Source organism: Symphalangus syndactylus, chromosome 5, assembly GCF_028878055.3.
Source record: "Symphalangus syndactylus isolate Jambi chromosome 5, NHGRI_mSymSyn1-v2.1_pri, whole genome shotgun sequence".
Lineage (NCBI taxonomy): Eukaryota > Metazoa > Chordata > Mammalia > Primates > Hylobatidae > Symphalangus > Symphalangus syndactylus.
Window position 1 is genome coordinate 142,136,427 of NC_072427.2, and position 22,370 is coordinate 142,158,796.

The 22,370-nt window shown below is 40.5% G+C and overlaps 1 protein-coding gene across 4 annotated transcripts in view; it reads left to right on the forward strand.

Moving 5' to 3' along the window:
* The window catches only part of GRIN2B (glutamate ionotropic receptor NMDA type subunit 2B), a 418,101-nt gene that overhangs the window by 23,269 nt on the left and 372,462 nt on the right, over positions 1-22,370 (forward strand). Inside the window, exon 1 of one of the 4 annotated variants that reach the window (XM_055280576.2) lies at positions 13,098-13,189. The exons of the other annotated variants lie outside the window; for them this stretch is intronic. The gene's annotated coding sequence lies outside the window, so the exon portion shown is untranslated. Of the gene's footprint in view, positions 1-13,097; positions 13,190-22,370 lie in introns of those variants that run through there. 4 annotated transcript variants of the gene reach the window in all.

Genomic DNA, 22,370 nt, shown 5'->3' on the forward strand with positions numbered 1-22,370 from the left:
GAGTGGAGGAAGGAGGAGGAAGCAAATCTGGGCTTGCCAAACACAGGCAACAAAATGCCTCCATCAGAGGTTGCCCACGGGATGAGAAATGTGGTATGAGAAAAATGCACCAGTGCCATGTCCTGGGCATCTGCTAATGAGAACCTCCCTAGGGAAAAAGGAGAGAGAAACATATTGTGTAATAACGTATGGGGGTAACACCCAGCTTTTGTTTAGCATTTGGCAGCAAGCTGGACACTTTTAAGTATATTTTAAATCTATGACCTCATTTGGCAAATGAGATAGGTGATGTTGTTCCATTATGCAGCTGAGGAAGTGAAGGCTAGGACAGTTCATGTGACTTACCCCTGGGCGTCAGGACTGTGCTGGCGTTTGGACTCAGTTCTTGTGAATTCCGGGGTCCCACGCTTTCCATTGAACCTTGTTGCCTTATCTTACTCTGTAAGGTAAAGCTTTAGTCCACTTCAGTGCCCTTATTTTTACAGATTGTGTTGCCATTATTAGTCCATTATTAGTAAAACTCGGCCTAGAATTAATCCTAATTAGTGCTCTTTTCACTTTATCACAAACACTACATTTTATTCCTAATCCAAGGTGCAAATAGACCTCTTCCCAAGAGCCTTGAGACCAGCGCTGTCCAATGCAATTTTCTACCGTGATGAAAATGTTCTCTAAGTTTGCTGTCCAGTGTGATAGCCACTAGCCACCTGTGACTAATGAGAATGGAGAATTTCAGTTAATTTAAGTGCCAATAGTCATATGCGGCTGGTGGTTCCCTCCTTGGACATGTCAGCTCCAGATTCGTTATGTTCTTATATTTGTCAAAGTTAGTAATTTGCCTAAACTGGGTTTTCACATCTCCCTTCCCTTTTCACCCTCTGGGAGGTTACAGTAAACCACGAAGATTCAGAATGTGGGAGCTCACCCAAGACGGGCCTCCGCAGAGCCTGCATCATCATCAAGGGAGGCAAGAGAGATGAGGGAGCCGACTGCGGTGCTGGGGAGTCGGCACTGGGTGGGAGGCATTTGTGGAGGAGAAACCACCAACTCCTGGGTGGGTCTTTTCCCTCCTAGCAGCGTTATAGGAGCTCAGCACTCATTCCTATGTGGTTCTTGCCTCTTCCCACAGGAGACAGGCCATGGGAGGAAGCTGAACTGCTTCTCAGAGGTTGGGGTGGAGGGAGCTCTAATGTGTTATAGCATTAGCCTTCTCCATCTGGCCCAGTAGAAGGTTATCAATGAGATGAAGATGAGTTCTTTGGGTGCTTCTGTGTTTAATTTCCACAGAGAGATACCTCAGTAGTGCTTTATGGTTGAAGCCTCTCTTTGCAGTCCTCTCTCTCTCTCTGTCTCATGCTTGTGTGTGTACCCATACACATGTATATGGTATGCACACCAAATGCCCTAAGTACCTTTCTTCCCATTTCCTGCATTACATCAAAAATACTAGTTACTATATTTACTGAGGCCGACTTCCCAGGAGAGGCTCCCAATGGCAGACTTGTTGCAGCCGAGCCGAGTCCAGTGGAAGCATCAGAAAATGACAGGTCCCCAAGAGAACAGCTAATGGAAGCGATAGGTTGATGGTATGGCATGGTGTGGCCTGACCCTGTCTTTGCTGGTTTCTTTCTCTTTTCTTGTTCACTATTCTGCTCCACTTGAATTTTAATCTAATTTATTTTTATGCCTATAAGAAAATAACCTGAACTCTCTTTAACCTGTGGGACATACAGCATTGGAATTCTCACCCTAGATAAATTGAGTCTGTTTATACGCAGAAATTAAGGGTAGAGGATGAAAAAGAACTTTCCTTAGAAATTCAGTCTTTAATTGTGGGACTAGAAGGAGGGTCTGAACTCTGACTCTCTGAGTCTAGAGGAATTGTGGAAGAAGTTAACCTCGGAGTTAACTGTTTAAGGGACATGGATGCTATTCATCCACGTAAAAATGTCCCGTTGTGCTCTTCATTGCCGTGAATATGTTTACAGGGAAATGGAAGTTTTGTTCTGTGGCTCATGGGCTTACTGGTGAGTCCCCACAAGACCCTCCAGGTATGCTCGTGATGATGCGGCTCGTTGCTGGGCAGACAGATGTGAGCCCACACAGGGTACCCAGAGTCCATACGGAACGAACAGTTGGAGGAAACGACTTGGAGAGAAAGGCGCTTGTTTTCACACAGAAGCTTTTAGAGCAGAATGAGGGTAGGAGCATTTAGGGCAGCTGTGACAGAGAGAAAGCGTTATTGCCCTGATAAGAGATTTTTGCAAAATTTTCTCTGAGGAATGTAGATTTTAAGAACATAACTCAAATTGCCACGAGTTGTCATTTAAATCAGAGATCTAATCACATCTGCCTCCTCGGAAGCCTTTAATGGCTCATTATTACGTGCAGAACGAAGTCCTTGTTTTCCTCCACAGCGTGCCTGGGCGTCCGTGCTTCGTCTCTCATGGCCTTTGTCGCCTCCTGCCCACTGCATTGCTTCCTCCTCTTTCTGCTCCATCTCATTCGTGCACTTAGTGCATGCCCTTGACACACTTCTTTGGCTTTGCTCAGGCCATTCCTGCCTTCAGTCAGACATATGCCCTACTCCATCCCAGCACTGCCAAAGTTCTGCAACTAGGTTCTTCAAGGTGTCGCTGCAACCTCACCTCCTCTAGGAAGCCTTCCCATATCCTTCAAACGGGACGCATTTTTCTCTCCTGCTTTCTTACGTATCACTCTGTATTCTCAATGGCCCCTGTCACCCTTGTCTTATTTGCAAGTTATTAATATACGTGTCTGGTGCCACCATGCAGCTGGGGCCCCCTGGAGAGCCAGGCTGCATCTTCTTGATCTTCACACTACACGTACTCTAGAAAAGTGCATTGCATACAGCAGGCACATTAAATGGGATGGTTCTTTGTTTCTTAATTGAAACCACTGGCTGCTTACCTTTATCTCCTCATTTGCCTTTTATACTTGTTCTGTAGTTTCAAAGTATTGTATGCCATATATAGGCCCAAAGGTGGAATTGAGTTAAGTGAAGAAGCCAGCTCCAGTGTACATGATGAATTCTGCTCATTTCATCTCAAAATTATTTGGATGCATAACTAACTTTAGCTGAGTAGAATAAGGACATTTTGCTTCAGTTAGAACCGGTTCAGCTGTTTCTTGCTCCTTGAAATCATCGAAGTAAAGTTTTGAATTTGAATGCCTCACAGGTTCTACCCTATTCAAATAGAGCCAACATAACGATTTAGGCAAGATTCTATGTCTGCTGCAGATGTGTGGTGAGTCTTCTGTCCTTTCTGTTAGTCTTTTGGCATCTTTGATATTACTTTCAGATTTTGGTTTTGGATTCGCATTTTGCCAACTTGTGTTTCTGAATAGTACTTAGGTTTATCTATAGGTCAGACCCTGCTACAAGAAATAACATGAAAATCTCTCTGCCAACAAGGAATGCTAGGTCTAGATAAATAGGTAACCCATTTGCCTCAAATAATATCCAATCAAATAGAATATTTGACCTGAAAATGTGTGGTCACATTTGTTTATAGTTTATTATAATATTTTATTTACTTCATATATCTTAAAAGATGTTTTGTTAAATGCATGATCAATTTTGTCAAATCTTCTTCTCCTGGAATAGAAAAGAGACAAAGGATGGGTACATTGAGTGAAGGCTCATTTATGTGCCTAAAAAAGGGCAACCACATGACTTTGTCCCTGTTTCTATCAGCTCTATAATGAAAGCATTTCTCTAAAGCTATTCCCTGTGATGGTATAATTGGAGGGCTCAATTGCACAATTTTTCTTCCCTTTTGCGACAAATTATGTTCCTTTTGTGTCATAAGATTTTTTTTTTTGTCCCTTCAAAGAAGAAAAAGTTGTTCTTTTTTTTTTTTTTTTTTTTTTTTTGAGACAGAGTCTCACTCTGTCACCCAGGCTGGAGTGTAGTGGCAAGATCTCGGCTCACTGCAACCTCCACTTCCCAGGTTCAAGTGATTCTCCTGCTCCAGCCTCCAGAGTAGCTGGGATTACAGGTGTGCACCATCACACCTAGGTAATTTTTTATATTTTTGGTAGAGATGGTGTTTCACCATGTTGGCCAGGCTAGCCTTGAACTCCTGACCTCAAGTGATCCACCCACCTCGGCCTCCCAAAGTGCTGGGATTACAGCACTTTCATATGAATGTCACCCAGTGGTTCCCCTGAACTTGGATAGGACTCAGTCTGCAGATGGCCAGATTTACTTGTAAGAGGCTGATGACCAGTGCTGTCTTGCTTTTATCTAAAGCTGAGGAGGCAGAAGTGCTCTGAGCTCCCACACTAACCTGATGTGCTGGCCCCATCCTTCCTGTCTCAACCTCAGGTCAAACGTCAGGGCCAATTGTTACGGTGGAGATGGCTCTAGTATCTCTAACCTGGCCAGCACCCTTTGTTGAATCATGTAGCAAATTACGTTTGTTTGTTTGTGCTGAGATATTTTTTAGTGCTGAGGTGAGACGTTCAGAATCAATGCCATTGTGGGTTAGGCCCAGACCTAGTAGGCAGATTATATCTGAAAGATAGAATCACAGAATGTTAGCACCAAAGAGGACAACTCATTTTGTGGCTGAGTACACTAAGGCCGATGGGCTAAGCAAATACCAAAGTACGTAGCTATGCCTGGTCCAGGGCCAGAACTCAGGCAGCCTGACTCCCATTCCAAGGTTTTGAAACTATGTCAATGGTCTACATGCCTTTCAAATCCCACATTTTGATGAGTAAAACATTTGGGGGTTTTTATCCCTAGTCTGTGTATATTATTATACAGTGAAGAAAACAGCCCATACTAGGTAATTCAAAAGGGACAATTTAATGCTGGGAATCAGGGAAAAAGGGATAAGAAGAGCTGAAAGCTAAATGGGGCATGGCCAACCCCATGTGCAACCCCAGATCAGCAAAGTAGGAAGCCAGTGCGAACCTTTGGGTCACAGGGAACAAGGTAGAACTTGTCCACTGAGAATGGAACAAGTGGTGGCTGCCTGGCAGAGAATGTCAGTCAGAGAGGAGATATAGCTCCTGGGAAGATGCTGACCAAAGCAGAGAGAAAGGGGGAGATATATTCTAGCTTCTCCTCTCTCCAGCACCCCCACCATCTCTTGGCAGTATCTCCATTGGTAAATCCTAGCCAGAATCTATTTGGCACAGGAGGCTCGGAAATGTGGTCTGCAAGGTTTTTGCTTTCTGCAATAAAGAGCAGTAAAGAGAAGGGATGGGGGACAGATCTCAGAGTGAATAGGCAAATTGGTGTAGATTATTTTCCAAAGGTAACTACAACAGTCTCTCCCATCCCACATTCTCCTCTGCAATGTGACCTGGTCATTACTGCACATCATGGTGTGGAGAGTCTAGCCCCCTCCCCTCGTATCTGGGCAGCTTCATAATTGCATTGACTAATTGAGTATGGAGAGCATGGCTCTAGGTGACTTCTAAGGCCAGGTCAGAAAAGGCCATGCAGCGTCTATCTGGTTCCCTCTGTTCATTTGTCCTTTGGACATCCCTGCTGCCATGCTGTGAGAAGCCACACAGACAGGTCATGTGTAGGTACTCTGGTCAGTGGTCCTGGCTGAGCCCAGGTGTCAGCCATGTAAGTTGAGAAGTTTCCGATGATTCTAGCATGCATCCCTGGAGTCACTTCCCAGATGCTTGGGTCTTCTCAACTGAGACTCCAAAAGTCATGGAAATGAATCAAACGATTCCAGCTGTGCCCTATCCAAACTCCTAACCCTCAGAATTGGTGAGCATAATAAACTGGTTGTTATTTTATGCTACCAAGTTTTGGGGTGGTTTGTTATGCAGCCCTGCAGAACTGGAATGCCAATGACCAGCGTGTTTATTTAGTACATAATTATATGTGTATACTGTCTAATATGTTGTGTTCATTATAAAGCACACACAAAAAAACAGAAATTAAAAATGGGTGAGATAAAAATAAATGTAGATAGAAGTTCTAACATTTTATTTTCATGCCCAGCTCCTGGGGGATTGGAAACCACATGCCATTATATACCTTAAATACATGGCCAGAAGAAGACAGACTTTGATATTCAGGATCTTTTAAATAGTTTTTAAAAATCTATGAAAAAGAAAGACGGGGGTAAGTGATAGAGAGGGGAAGTACAGATAGCGAGGTTCTCACCGGAGGAATGCAGGAAGGAGAGAGAGGAAACATAGGAGGAGAGGTTCCATGGGATAGAACACACGGCTCCTAAACAGGGTGGAGATTTTCCTGAAGCAGTATTAGGCTTTCAGAGTATTTTAGTTTCATTTCTGTAATGCCATTCAGGAGGACCGTCGCTAACTATATCCTAATTTGTGGATTCCTGTGGACACGGTGTAGAGGTGAGTGGGTAAGATGAGTTACAGTTTCATTAACACAACGGGGACTGTTATTGAGAGCTGATTCTAGAATCGAGTGCTTCAGAGATCTTAATATTTTTAGAAAGAGAATTGGGTTGAGTCTTTTTTCTAATATCTCTCACTTCCTTTACGGAAGCTCTAACGTATTCCGTGTGGGCACCTGACATGCACATATAGACACATCCTTAAGGTCCTTATATACATTTTTATTTTTATATCATCATATACATGCAGACTTCTTTCTTCACAACCCAACCAAAAAAAAACCCCAGAAAAATCTTTAATAATTTTCCCTCTTACTGCTATATATACACAGATCCACTTTTGATATATTAAGTGTGCTTATGTATAAGACCTGTACAGATAAATGTATCTAATCTATTGCAAGCAATTAATAATAATAACTTTCTTTTTCTTTCTTTTTCTCCCCTCTTCTCTTTCTTGACTTATTACCAATAAAATCTATTTATCCCCTTCTTCCTGTTTCCCTTACAGAAGCCACACAGGTTAACCAGCTATATAGTGTGGTGGCCATTTGCTATTAGGGCTGTGGTTTCACAGAAAAATTAGATCTTGTCTCCACTCTTGAGAAGCTCACAGTCTAGAGAGAGAGATGGACAGATAAATTGGTAATCATATTTTGTGTGGTGAGTGCTGTGATGGAAGTAAATACAGTGTGTGTGGGAGCCTGTGGTATGGATGCTAAGTGTCCATGAAGTTTTCCTAGAGTTTTGACAAATGGGTGCAATTATACAGCTCTACCAACCATGAATTGCATGTGTTTGGCTTTTGGATGCAGTAAGCTTTCTACAAACAGACTGGATTATTTGACTTGAATATCCTGTTAACAAGACAAGCTAATTTGCCCAAGGGGACTTCTTCACCCTTACATTTAGGCTAAATGGTTTTTACATTGGATTTTCCTATTCAGGCTGCAGGGTTCCCATCCTTCCCTGGAATGAATGCTCTCTAGCTTGTCTACCAGGCAGAGACTGCTCAGGGATCACTCTGGGTTTTTTCAGTGTTTCTATTTCATTTCTGGCCTCAGTCAGTCTGCATACAGGAGGTTCCCTGTACTATATCTAGGGTTGTCAGATTTAGTGAATTAGACACTCAATTAAATTTGAATTTCAAATAAACAATAATTTTTTAGTAGAAGTATGTTTCAAATATTGTAATATTTGCATACTTATACTAAAATTATTTGATATTTATCATGGAAGTTCAAATTCAACTGGGTGTGCTGCTATTTGATCTGGCAGGCCACATCACTGTTCTCTCTTGGCCTTGCTCTTCTTGGAATGTTCACAAGGGAGTGGGAGGTGTATGAAATTTTTGTCTCTAGAAGCACCACTTCTGGATTGGAGATTTTGTCCTTCATTTTTCTCTTCCCTGGTCAAACTTAGCTTTTTTCTATGTTGTAGGTGGCTAGGCCTGTCGTTCCATGTTGAATTTATTTCTGATAGGGATTCTGGCAGTATTAAAATTCTGGCCCTTGGTTGAACTGCTTTACCAAAGTAATATTTTACCTAAAACTTATTTTTCTCCATAAGCTTGAAGTGGAAACTCTTTTTAAGGAATTGTGCCCAAAGCATGAGTCAGAGCCATGAGAGTAGGCTCAGGGAGCAAAGGGTATTTACTGTCGTGCAGGAATCTGAGGCATCTCAGCACTCCTTTTCTTTATTTCTTCATTGTTCATTGTGATCTGGCAAATGAGAACCCTAGGCCAAGAATTTTTAGATAGGCAAGGAGTCAAATATAAGAAACAATAATAGCAAGAATTTATTGAGCACGTCTTAGCAAGCTAAATGCTTTTCCATGTATGTTCTCACTGAATCCTCATAATAATTTAATGAGATAAGTACTCTTATCATCCTTATTTTCCAAATAAGGAATAAACTTAAAGAGATGAAATAACTTGCCTCAGATTGCATAGCCCATAAGTGACCAAACTGGGATTTGAAGGCACGTAAATCTGACTATAGAGCTCCCACTTACAACCCCAATGCTACAGTCCATGGGGCTGGGCCTGGGCTGGGGTCTCAGTAAACACTCTTGGGTTGATTCATCTACTCTGTTTAAATGATTTCTAATAAGGAGGAATACTTTATAACCTTTTTTGTAACTTCTTGTGTGTGATCCCCTATTTTGACTTGCTATTCTTCCATAGATTAATCCAATGATTTTCCCTCTGCGTATAAAACCATTCCTTAGCCTCAGTAGAAATAGCAAATTGATCAATATCTTCCCCTTAAAGTGGTAACTTTTCTTTTTCCTCTGGTTGTCTCTTATTTTTTCTTCTTAGGTTCTGTAATCGACATCATGATCAAAGGTAATTTAAATGCCTGTTCTCTAACGTTTACTACTTTTTGTTGCTCTCTTTTGAGTTCCTCCTTAATGAATTTAGTATATTTTGGAGAATCACAGTGCTTACGTGCATAAAGTTCATAATAAACATAAATTTGATTGGTTTTGTTCTTGCAGGCTTCTGTACTGCAAACACAGTACTGCCTGGTACGTATCTAAAAGTGGGTATTTTGCTGATTCCCTTTAGGCTGTATCCATCTGTGTCTCATGGCCCATCAATATACATTATATTGAATGCAACTTCTTGGCATCGTGGTTTGTGATCTTCCTCTATAATACTAGAACATGTATGTAAATGAAATGGTTTGTTAACAATAGTACGTCCACTACGTAATACCTGACACCCTCTTGTAGAGGCTAATGGCAGTGTAGATGTTATATTGATCATAAGGCCATAGAGTCCCTTACAGTTGAAGCACCTTATGTCGGTGGCTTTGAGCTGATTGCCGAATGCCACGGCAGCTTTCACACTTAAAGGACTCCAGGAGGCCCTGTTGTCCCTCTGGTTGAGTGTTCAGATTAAGGGTCCTGGAAACCTGTAGCAGCCCTGGAGAGAAGAGGCAGGAAGAGGGAGAGGGAAGTTTCTGCCTTTGATCTCAGAGGGTCTGGAGGATGTGGGAGGGCCTAGGAGTTGGAAAGATTGGAAACTCTGTTTGAGACATCTCCATAGCAACCAGAATCTTCTGAGATGTCTCTACTAACTCTTTTACTTAGCTGAGGTTTGCTTGTTGTCCAGGCTGAAATGCAAACCAGCACCTCCCTTCTCCCCTCAATTCTGTCCAGAAACTATGGGTTCTTCAGGCAGTGGATTCAGCCCTGATTTGGATCTCTGGGCACTCTTAGGGTTGAAGCAATGGTCCCTCCAAAGTCCGGCAACCACACAGATAATTCTGCTATCACCTGCTGCAGGGACTAATGGCCTGCCCCTGCTGAGGACTTGAGATGCAGGGAAAGTAGTAGAACCTCTGGGAACACCCTCTTAAGACTGCTTTCCCTCCTTTCCCAAGAACTTAGTTCTTTCAGAGAAAAAGCAGTCTGCAGTAGTCTGGCGAGTTTGTGGTTCCTGGGTTTTCTGAGTGGCTGCCCATCAGTTTAGAGGGACCAAGGTGCCGGTGACTCTAAATGGCCCATCTGTCCATGGAATTCCCATTAGTCACCAGTTACCTTCCTTACATTCTGGATGTCTCCGCACCACAACTTTTGAGTCTTTACTCAAAAGTAAATCAAGACACACCATCCTTGGCATGCTGATGGGATTAATGTAACCTACATTTAGGGGAATTTCAGAAATTTTGTAATTAGAGGTACAGTTGCTCCTTGCAGAATCCAGGTCTCTTCTCTTCAGAAATGTGGCTTTTGAATGAATAGTCTTTGTTAAGTCACCAGTGTTGGCTCTGCCACCACCAACTGTGTTGAAATCTTTGGCATCAGAGCAGAACCGGATGACTCTGGCAAAAATGAATTTGAGAGGATATATATAAAAAAATCTAAGACCCAAATCTGTGAGACTGTGCTTTATCTCTAGCAAAGAAAAATAGGACTTCCTTGCTATTTACAGTGCTCTTTCAGCAAGGCGCACATCTCAGCATCTTTAGTCCCCCCAGAGGGCTAACAAAGGTTTGTTGTTCTTTCATCGCAGCCCATTTTTGAATTTAGCATTTAAACATATGGGGCAGGGTTGGATTGATCCTTATGAAAAGAAAGCATTTACCCCAAGGATCCCCCCTGGCAGAGACTTTCTTTAGGCTTTTTCTATGAGGCAATGTGGTTATATTTGCCCTAGAACCTTCTTTCTTGTAGCTATTAGACAACAAGTTGACATTTTGTATCATATTTATGCATGTGCTACTTTTAGATACCATCTTATCCTTCCCTGACAGCACTTTTTCTACAATTAACTGCAACATTCTTGGGTTTTGAGCGAGTAAATACCATACTTTCAGGGCCTAGGTGGCAGTATGGTCACCTTTCCCATTGTTTTCTTATGGAGAGGTCCTGAGGAGAGTGAAAGAACAATTTCAGTTTAAAAATGGGCTGCTTCTCTGGTTCTGGGACAGGACAGTAAACCCAGAGGGTGGTAGGTTAAAGCCTACAGCGTGGTTTAACATTATGGAAGTGAGTTAGAGAACAACTCATGCTTCATCCTCAGCTTTGCACTGTGTGTCAGTGATGGTTGCCATGGTGATAGCTTCGTGTCATCACTGGAAGATTTGGGCTGCAGCTGGAAAATGAGCCACAGCCAAAGGTGGGGTCCTATCAGATCAACAGCCACTTTTGATGCTAGGGTTTCAAGTTGAAAAGGAGAGGATGGAACAGATTATTGAAAACGTAAGAATATATACGACGTAGAATACCCATGGGGATGTTGAAACATTCTGTTGCAGGATGTGGATAGGATTGCGACTGGATGTATGGGAAAACCACGTGTATGGGGTTGTGATTGTCTTTTTTTCCCTTTGTGGGCCACATTTCTCCAGTGAGGTGAAGCATGACTGTCCGAGCTATGTTACAACTGCCCTGGCAAAGGCTGGTTCATGGGTTTTGCTGCTTGCTGGACCAAGCTGCTGACTCATCCCTATGGGAAGATAATGAGGAGAAGAAAGTAACATGCAGCCTACCTTGCTATAATCCAAGGACAATTCACATGGCGAGCCTCAGTTTTTTCCTATTAGTAGTGATGTAGACAGTGAGGGGATACATACATGCAACTTCATGGTTTATTAGCTACACTGACCAGACCACAGTCAGTGGGAAAAGCAACAGGTCTACAGTGTTTCAGAAGTTCTGCAACACAGCAACAAACTGGAGAATAGATACCTTTGTGAGTACATGAAGACATTCAAAGCAGTATGAAGGCATGGATCATTTTAAGGGACTTAATGTTCAGATCATCAGTTTCCTACTATATTCTTTCCTAAAATCCATCTGCTAGAGAAAGTGTCACCTCCCCTTTCATGGTTGCTCTTTTCTCTCCTTACCAAAGAAAATCACACCTCTCACTTACCCAAATTTTACTATATGCACCGCTCAAAGGTGAAAACACTTCTAAGGGTCACATAAAGGGATAATTGGAAATATTTGTGTTAGGAGAAGCATCCTTTCATCAAGAACCATAGACTATCTCTGTCTCCAGCTTATTAAAAGATACAGTCCTAATAATACATTTTTATATATTTTAAACTGTGGTAAAATACATATATCATAAAATGTAATTAGATTTTACTATTTATGTTTAATACTTGTCTGTCGAAATTAGTGTGGTTATTTTATTTTCACCAAATGTTTACAAATAATTATTGTAACACTATCTCAATCCAGAAAACAACACTTAAACACCTATGATTACAGGAAATAAAAAAAATTATAAACTTCAACTTATAGATATATATTGTGGTTGCAAAGAAGTGTAATAGTGACCAGTAAAATACTTTCAAGCATCATGTATATAATGTAACCTATATATTACATTACAATGAAATTTTCTGGGGGAGATGGAAGAGAAATTCAATGTCAGGGAAAAGAAGGAATGATATCAAATGTATAACTTAAAAAAAGGGTTAATCTTATATTTTAAAAATGGATGGTGGTAGATATAAAGTTACTATGGTCTTTATATTCCATGGAATAATTTGAAAGAGTGGTGAAGTAATTTTATTTTAAAATATTAGTATTTATTTTATGCCAGAAATTATATACTTTGTAACCATTTAGATTATGATGGACAAAATTAGGTATCAGCCTAAAACAAATTTTTAAGAATCCTTTTAGTGGGTAACTGAGCAAACAAGTTTGAAGACATCATTTACCCCCTCCACACACAGAATTTACGTATTTATACTAACTTCATCACTGGACTGTCCTTGTTTCCTCTTTTGACCCATCAATATTTTCACTCATTATCTCTCCATGGGGTGGTCTACATCATACTCTGGAATTTCCCACAGAGCTGCTACTTCTGTTCCCAAATGAGGCTTGTTCTTCCATTTTCTTGCATTGTTATAATATGCACTTTTGTTATAATACGAGCAGTGGCTTGGCATCCTAGGCTGCCCTGTTTGGCATCTGTAGTCATTCCTTGGAATTAAATGTAGTAATAGATGGTTCACTTCCAAGTATGACTGCATCAGACTCTATTGCCTCTGAAATCAATCAGGTGAAGAACTAGTTGTTTATGTTCCCATGTCTCACAGACTTCAGCTGGGGTTAGACTGACCTGCTTTAGTGACTGCCTTTGTACTGTTGCTTCTGAAGCCAAGAGATCACCCCTCATTGACTCTTAATACAACCCATCTCACTGTAGGATTTGTACACACAGGTAGGTACTGGTGCTGCCCTCTGTGCTCTATGAAAAGGCTAGCTCTGGAGAGCAAACAGTGGAAGTGGTCTATAGAAAATCTGCTGCCATTGTATTCACAGGAACTTATCACTGTTCTACCAGGTAAGACCAAGGTTCTCGTATCAGCAGCGGTAGGTAGCTCCTAAATAATCTTTCTCCAGGATCACACAGGCAGAGCCAGACTCAAGCAGTAACATCCTGCACTGTAACAGGGATCTGGAGTGATACAGAAAACAAAGCCTTCAGAAGGAGGTGTAGGTTAGTTAAAACATTGTAACACCTCATAAAAATGCTTACCACCCTGCCACTTCTCACTCTTTCTAATGTCATAACAATGATACATTCAATGGATTAAGGATCTGGAACGAGAAGAGTAGCAGGTGCTTAGTTGCATTTTGCTTTGTGGGCCTGTATGTTTGCTTTGTGTTTTTCATCTTTGGCCTGCCACAATTTGTTTAGACCCTGAACTTTTAGGCCCTATTTATGATTAGTGTCAACTTAGGAACTTCTGTTGAACTACTCTATTCTTAAAAAGCACATTACCCTAGAAAAGCAGTTTATTTTTCTAGCTGTAGCCATCTGAGAAGTGATTTATGATAAACAACTCATGGTTTACAGGAATCATACAAATTAACTTAACCAACAGTCCAGAACTTAAAAAAATTAAAGCCGTAAGCATGTAAGAAAATAGATAACTGAATCAATAGCCCATAGCTCTCCCTCTCAGCTGGGAACTTCCACATTTCTTCTGTATTCTAGATTACCTGTCATGGTCTGAGACATATAGTCAATTGATGAAAAATACTTGATTAATTAGGTGAAAGCCTTTATATTTCTATGTTAAAACTATAAGAAATATTTCTTTTTTGGACTCCAGTCAGTAATGGGTTCACGTCCCTGCCCCTAACTTACTTCTTGGCCTTGGTCAAGTTGTTGCACTTTTCTGATGCTCACTTTAATTGTTTGTAAAATGAGAAGTAGGAGGCCTACCATGCAGAGTTTGGAGGACTAGAGGAAGTAGATGTAAAATACAAAGATGCTGAATAACTGGAGCTGCTGTTACCATTTTCCTCAAAGGCATCTTAGTAAGTGTGTCTCTGTACATGGAGCTTTGCAAGAATCTGGCTACAGAGCAAGAGGTGGACAGCAGGCCAGCCAGCTGGGAGAAGCATCTCAAGTAGACGTACACACAGCTCTGCTTCTGTTGGGAAGCTACCTTGGGGCAGGGACAAGGATTCTATCTGTAGCAGGAGTCATTTGGTGATTTAGACTTGTGTGAAGTGTGAAATGTTGGGTTGTATGACTGAGATAGTGGCTTTGAAATATTACCTCTCCTCAACAATATGTGGTTAAAGAAGGGTTTTAGGAAATCATGGAAGGCACTTATAGGAAGGAAAGGGTGGCAGTTCAAAACAGGATGTTTCAGATTTGGAGAATGATATAAGACCTAGACAGAAATGGATGAAATTAGATAAATTGGGTAATGAATAGGCCCATCCACATAAATTTGAGATTGTCTTTTCTAGATTTGTTTTACAAATGAAACAAAGTACTCAAATCTGGATATATTGAAAAAGTGATTTATGCTCATTTATTTATTCATTAATTCAGTAGGTATTTATTGAGCGTCTACTATGTGCCATGAACTGTTCTAGTGCTTGGGATACATCAGTAAGCAGGCGAGACCCGGTCACTGCCTCCTGAAGCTTTCATTGTAATGGGAGAGACAATAAACAGAGATGCGAATATGATCATAGATGAGAGTGATGAGTACTGCGAATAAAATGGACTATAGGTGAGGGGCTAGACAGTGACGGAAGTTTCTATTTTAGGTAGAGGGGCCAGGAAAGGCCTTTTGGATAAGGTGACATTGAGCAGAGGGGCATAAATGAAATGAAGAGGTGGGAATGTAGTTCTTCGGGATGAGAGCGTCTCAGGCTGAGGAAACAACAAATACAAAGACCTTGGAGTAGAAATGTACATGTTTGTTAAAGAAAAAACAAGGAGGCCATGCTTAGGGCTTGGCGAATGGAGCAGATGTGGGAGAGATGAGATCACGGAGGTAGTCAAGGGCCAGTTCCCATAGGGCTTTGAAGGCCACAACAAAAGCTTGGATTTTATTCTAAATTCAATGGGGGAGTCAGTGGAGAATCTTGAGTAGGAGTGTGACATCATCTGACTTCAGGATCCTTTATGTAAACAAATTACTGTCAGGAAAATAGCAAGCCTGATGGGTTGATTCCATTTCAGATGTGAAGTTATGACTCAGAGAGCCTTGCGTTTGAATCCTGACTCTATTTCTTAAGGTTTTGTAACTGGGCAAAATGCTTAAATTTTGTACACTTCTCCTTTTTCATCCTTAAAATGGTGGAGTAATAAGAAGATCCACCTACGGGGCTGTTGTGAGAATTAAGTGAACTTTTCCTGAAGTGCTGTTGCACAGGCAGGCACATCTACTGAGAAGTGCCTGGGGGTGCACTCCCGTCTTATCAGACGGGAGCAGTGGCTGCTCTAAGGCTAGAAGTCAGGTCCCCTCATTCCCTGTGGCATCCCTTGCTCCACCCCCACCCCACACCACCTGCCGCTAAAGAGATGCTTTTCTCCATGAACCATGATGGGAGGGCCTCTGAGTGACCAGAGCGGTCAAGGAGGTGATCAAAGTGCCAGCCAAGCAAGATAACTCCAAGAGTGGCTTTCAGGATTTTCTGCAATTTATCCTCACGGGGAGACATGATAATGAGATTGTGCTGTGTCTCTCCCATATAGTGCTGTGTACCTAGCAGGCTCTGGATAAACATTTGTTGAGGATGACAATCCTTTAAAGTGATTATTGTCTCTCCTGAAAGATACTGTATTCTAAACTCCCACTAATTTGAATTATTTTAATTTATATACATTTGTACTTTGTATGAATGAAGAGTTGGAAATAAGTAACTTACTTGGGAACTTTATAGAAAATAGATGATTACCTAACTTAGGCCTATTAGGATATCGTTAATTAATTTGCCTCATTTTATTTTACTTGTTCATATGTATCTTCTGTTAAAATGTTATTTGTACAGCAACTAAAAGTCGTGAAATAATTATTTCCAAATGATTTGAGTTTTCATTAATTTTGAGAAGACATTCTAGCCCTTAATATTTGGAATGAGTTACATTTAATTACATTATTCAGTTGTACAAGTTAGGTTCCCAAATAGTTAGTGCCTGGGCCTGAGGCTGAAGTATAGACATAGTATGTAGTGGGATGAAGATTGTAGGAGGAATTTTTCTCAGACCCAGAATTGCCTAGAACAATTGCAGGGCAATAAACAGAAAAAGGGGGTTCTTGCTTAAAAAGTTGATCAGCTCTGAAGTTCTGTGCTGTCCTCCCCACCCCTGTCATATCAGTTCTTCCGGCAAATGATGCTAATCCCTTTCCCACAATTACTTATGACCCCCGATGAAGTCTGGGATCTCAGAAGCCCTTGGTTCCAATGGAAAAAGTAACATGGTGGTGGTCATGGAGAGAGGTTTGCATGTGGAAGACAGTAAAAGCACACCTTTTCTCAAAGCCTTGTAAAAGAGTGGATTAAAGATTAACTGCTATGGGGCACACAAACTTGAACAAGTTATGACTCACACATTTGTACCGACTTTGACCTTTTGCCCAGGAGAGGGCAGTAACATGCTAACATTTAAGCTTTTCCAGTTGTCCTTAGCAGACACTGTGCTACAGGAGCCAGCATAGAATTAGTCACAGTTGGGCCTCATTTTCATTCTCACCTGATCAGCGTTCAATCTTATGTTTAGTTGTTTTCAGCCTTCGGCTACCACGGTTTGCACACACGTAGATCTAGAAGTGACACTTTTCATTTGTCCTTAGGACGCTAACAGACTGGAAATCTGCAGTGATGGTCCCCTGGGTTTGATGCTGTGAATGCTGCATGCCTCGGCCACCACTTCCCAGTGGGTCAAGTTTAAGGGCAGTTTATGCTGATCTACCTCAGCCACTGAGGTGGCTGTCCTGTCCCTAACTTCTCTAGACTAACAAGTCATGCTCCCCACAGTTTATATCCTCCATCCTATCCCACAGAACTTTACACCTCAGACTCAGAAACAAAAGGTCACACCCAATCCGGTGCCTCACCTGGCTTTGAAATCAGAGCATCATCGTGATTTTTTTCTGGTCCCTTTGTCCATCTTCACAGCAGGAGGGTTTGGCAACCTGCCTCAGCCTTATCATGCATATGACTGGAGTTGTCAGCTTTTCTTCTGGGACAACTTTCTGGCTGCAAGGTTTGTGCAGAGTTGTGTTCTAGTTGTAGGCATTTTTAGCTTTTGACCAGGTTCAATGTGGGAACGTAAAGGAGTATCAAAGTACTAAAAATAGAAGGCACTGAAATATAAGCTAATTCTCAATATCTAGCAGTACTGTTTTGGTCATTCTGGGTAACTGGCCCAGCTCTATCCAAGGGCCACAGAGAGTGTGAATCCCCTGTCTACCCACCTTCCTATCTACCTCCTACCTACTGTGTGTGTGTGTGTGTGTGTGTGTGTGCGTGAACATATGTGTGTCTGCTTTCCCTGGAGAAAGCTAGTGGGGCACTAGCATAAATAATAATGGTTAGTGAAAGAAAATGTAGGAAATGAAGGGAAATTGGAGAGAGGATGAATGTGAATTAGAGCCCCAAAGTCCCTGTAAGGTGTGTGGAGAGTCCCCTAGTTTCAATCATCATGTTGGAAGGTGTGTGGAGATTGTGGGATTGGAGATGGGTGATTGTGAGGTGTATGTCAGGGTGGGGCAGGGAGGGAGAAAGATAATACAGAGATGGAACTCTCATCCTTCACAGAATGGCTTATTTAGCAAGGCGATTCTAGGATTTTAGTGAAATGTAAATTTCACCCCTGCTCCCTTTTTTTCTACCAGCCAGGCCACCTGTTATTTCCCATGGTTGAGTGTTTAATGATTTCCAGCCATAGGGCTTCCCTGGCTTCTCCTGGGAGCTTGCTTCACACTCTGTTGAGTTGAAATGTTTCTTGATATTCAGCCTACACTTCCCTTTGCTCAATTTCACCCCATTATCTCCTAGTTATACCCCTTGTATTGCCCTCATAAATCAATCTTTTCTCCCACTTCGTCATTTTGGTAGTTTGGAGCCTTATCTGTTCGCATGCATACGTGTGTGTGCGCGCGTGTGTTTGTGTGCCAAGGAGATGAGTTGGAGGACAAATGGCAAGGTAAGAAATAAAAACCGCTGGGGAATAATGCCTTCAGGCTGAGCTACGTGGAATTCTTTAAAGGTGAGAAGGTTTCCTTATTCTGCTTTTCCATAAATCATAAAGCAGTCTGAGGTAAAGCCCGTCAAAATGGATCTAAGTAACTGTAAATTGTATCATTTTCCCAGATGCTGCGGGTGTAAGTGGCATAGGGCACTGAGAGGTGAATGGGATGGAACAGACTCAAAAGGCAGACCCTATTGCAAAATATTTAAGTCTTGGTTTCACTTATAATGGTGAAACTGTAAATATCTCATTGGACTGGTAAAAATTAGCAATAGAATCTACAGATTGCAAACTCTTTTCTCCACATATTCATAAGCTTGCAATACAAATACTGCTGGATCGTGGACCTGCACTTACAGGCTTACAGGTCACTGTGGTTGCTTCCCAGCTCCTGCCTTGATGCTGTACCTAATGCACAGGCACACTCAACCCTTTCTAGTTTTGTATTCTGTGTACTTTCTGTGGGCTGGATATGTTTCTTGGATTAAAAACTGTATTAGTCCATTTTGTGTTGTTATAAAAGACCTGAGACTGGGTAATTTATAAAGAAAATTTGGCTCATGGTTCTGCAGGCTGTACAAGAAGCATTTTAACCAGCCTGGGCAACTTGATGAAACCCCATCTCTACCAAAAATGATACAAAAATTAACTGGGCATAGTGGTGTGCACCCAGCTACTCAGGAGGCTGAATTGGGGGGATTGCTTAAGCCTAGGAGGAAGAGGTTGCAGTGAGCCAAATTGCACCACTGCACTCTAGCCTGGGTGACAGACTAAGACCTTGTCTCAAAAAGGAAAAAAAAAAGCGTGGTGCAGGCATCTGTCTTTCTGGTGAGAGCCTCACGAAACCTTCAATCATAGTAGAAGGTGAAGGGGGAACAGGCATGTTATGTGGCAACAGAAGGACCAAGAGAGAGGGAGGGGAGACATGCCACGCTCTTTTAAACAACCAGATCTCCTGTGAACTACAACAGTGAGAACTCACTCATTACCTGGGGAAAGGCACCAAACCATTCAAGAGGGATTCAGCCCCCTGACCCAAACACCTCCCATCAAGCCCCACCTCCAACACTGGGGATCACATGTCTACGAGATTTGGAGGGGATAAACATACAAACCATATCAAGAATGTATTTTGTGTTTTTGAACTTCCCTGATCCACAGCAGAATTTTAAAAACTAGATTTTTAGATAACTAAACGCTACTGAAGATCAACAAAGTTGATTAGTAACAATAATAATGATATTGGATGGTAATTCAAAGACTACATTCAGAATAGACAAGGAGTAGGGAACAGTTAAATTCTTCCGAGGTGAACTCCTATTTTGTTCTAATTCTCCACTTCTCTTTTCTTTCTTTCCTGAATGAGCATGTGTTGAAGTTTGATGTAATGGCAAAAACAGAAGAGAAGCATTTAATTGTCTTTATTTTTTAAGAAATTAAATAAACTTTATTGAAGTAAAATTGCCACAAAAATTTACATATTTTAAGTGTACAGGTCCATGACTTTTGACAAACATATACAACTGGATGCTAGTTTCACTAGCAACTGTAATAGCTAGAACTCTGATCAAGAAGTAGAACATTTCCATCATCGAAGGAAGTTCTCTTGTGCCCTTTTGCAGTCAGTTTTACTCACCAGTTCCCTACCCAAGGCAACTATCAGTCTGATCTGTATCTCTACAAATTAGCTTTGCTCTAAAATTTCATATAAATGGAATTACACACTATGTAATCTTTTGAATCTAGCTTTTTTTGCTTAGCCAAATGTCTGAGATTTGCCTATTTTATTGCACATATCAGTAGTTTGTTCCTTTTTATTGAGTATTGGATTTATGAATATACCACGATTTGTTTACTATTAATGGACAAGTGGATCATTTCCAGTTTTTGATTATTACGAATAAACCTACAAAGGACATTTACATTCAAATATTATTATGAACATATGTCAAAAAGTAGAATTGCTGGATCATGTAGTTGCAGGGTACAGCTTTTTCTGTCCTTCTACTTTAACCCATATATTCCTTTATATTTAAAATGCTTTTCTTATAAATAGCATATAGTTGGGTCTTGCTTTTTTTTCAGCATGACAATCTCTGCCCTTTAAGTGGAGGGTTGGTATATTTATATTTAATGTAATTATTGAAGTGGTTAGGCTAATGTCTATGTCTTGCTATTTGGATTTCATTTGTCATTTCTTATTTTCATTGCTTCTCTGTTTCTTCTTTCCCGCCTTCTTTGTGGAAAATAAAATATTATTTCGTATTTTCTATTTTATTTCCTTTGTTGTCTTCTTACTTATACCTCTACTTAGTATCTTTTTAGTGGTTGCTCTAGGGCTAAAAAATGCATTCTTAATTATGTTAGTCTATTTAGAGTCAGCATTGTGTCTCTTCACACGTAACATATGATATTGCATACTTCCTGTTTCTCACTTCCTACCCATCACCTCCCAATTTTTATTTCCTGCTTCTTAATTCTCACTTCTCACTTCAGAAGTGTAATAACTTCACAGGAGGATAATTTCATATGACTGTCCACTTTGTCTTTAGTATGATTGTTGTCCTATCTTTTACTTCTATGTGTACTATAAACCTCACCTTATAATGATTTTTGTTTTAATAAAGTGTTATCTTCTGTAAATTATAAAAAGAATAACATAATCTTTTATATTTAGTAATTTATTTTCCATTTTCGGTACATCTTATTTCTTCTTGTAGATCTGGGTTTTCATCTTGTATTGTTTCCCTTCAGCCCGAAGGCCGTTCTGTCACTTAGCTTTTGTTTATCTTAAAATGCTTTTACTTTTCTCTCATTCTTGGATAATAGAATTCTGGATTGACAGTTTTTTCTCTTTTTTTTTTTTTGGCACTTTAGAGATATTATTCCATTGTCTTCTGGTCAGCAGTCATTTTTATCCTTGTTTCCCTGTACTTCATTTATTTTTCTTTCTTACTGGCTACTTGCAAGATCCTCTCTTTAGCCAGGTCTTCAGAAGTTTATGATGTAATTAGGTTTGATTCCCTTTATTTATCCTTCTTGGGTTTGCTGAGCTTCTTGGACCTGTAAGTCAGTGAAAATCGAATTGGCATTCGGGAAATTTTTGGCTGCTATTTCTTCTCATGCTTTTTTCTGCTTCAATCTCATTAAAAAAAAAATCTTTTGGGATTCCTCTAGTTATATATATATATGTTAGATTATTTAATATTGTGTCAAATATTAACATGCAGCTCTTTCATTTTTCTTCAATCTTTCCCCCCCTTTTTTTTATTTCTGTGCTGTGTTTGAACTCTAGCTCTTTACTGCAGTCAGGAAATTGTCTCTAGGCAGACAGCCAAGGTGAAAAAAATAAAAGAATAAGAATAGATCAATGATATTATTAATCTGTCTTCAAGTTCACCAACTCTCTGCCATCTCCAATTTGCTGTTAAGCCCATACAATGATTTTTTTTTCATTTCAGTTACTTTCTAGTTATAGAACTTTTATTTGCATCTTTTTTTTTTTTGTAATTTTCTGCTTTTCTACTGAGATTTCCTATCTGTTCACTCATTAGGGCCATATTTACCTTTAATTATTTGAGCATATTTTCTATACTTTTTAAGACATATTTATAATAGCTGCTAATAGCTGCCTTAAAGTTTCACATGCCAAGTCCCTAATCTGTGTCACATTTCCCATTTTCTTTGTATGTATAAGTGGTTTTTAATTAAATACTGGGCATTTTGGAAAATATGTTTTAGAGACACTGGATTCTGTTGTTTCCCTTAGAAAAGTATTAATTCTTGCAGCTTAAATACTGGCTGATCACCTTGAACTTTTGCAGGCTTGATTTTGTGCTTTGTTGTTACATATCTGTGGAAAACTCATGGCATTTTCCAAGTCCCTCTAACTTGGTAAGACTCAATCTTTAAACTGTTCCCTTGAGGATTTTGTTGTAGTTTGAATGTAGTCTTTATTAGGGTGAGACTATAGTAGGTCTTATTTTGGGGTACAGATCTTACTCCTACAGAGTGGCAT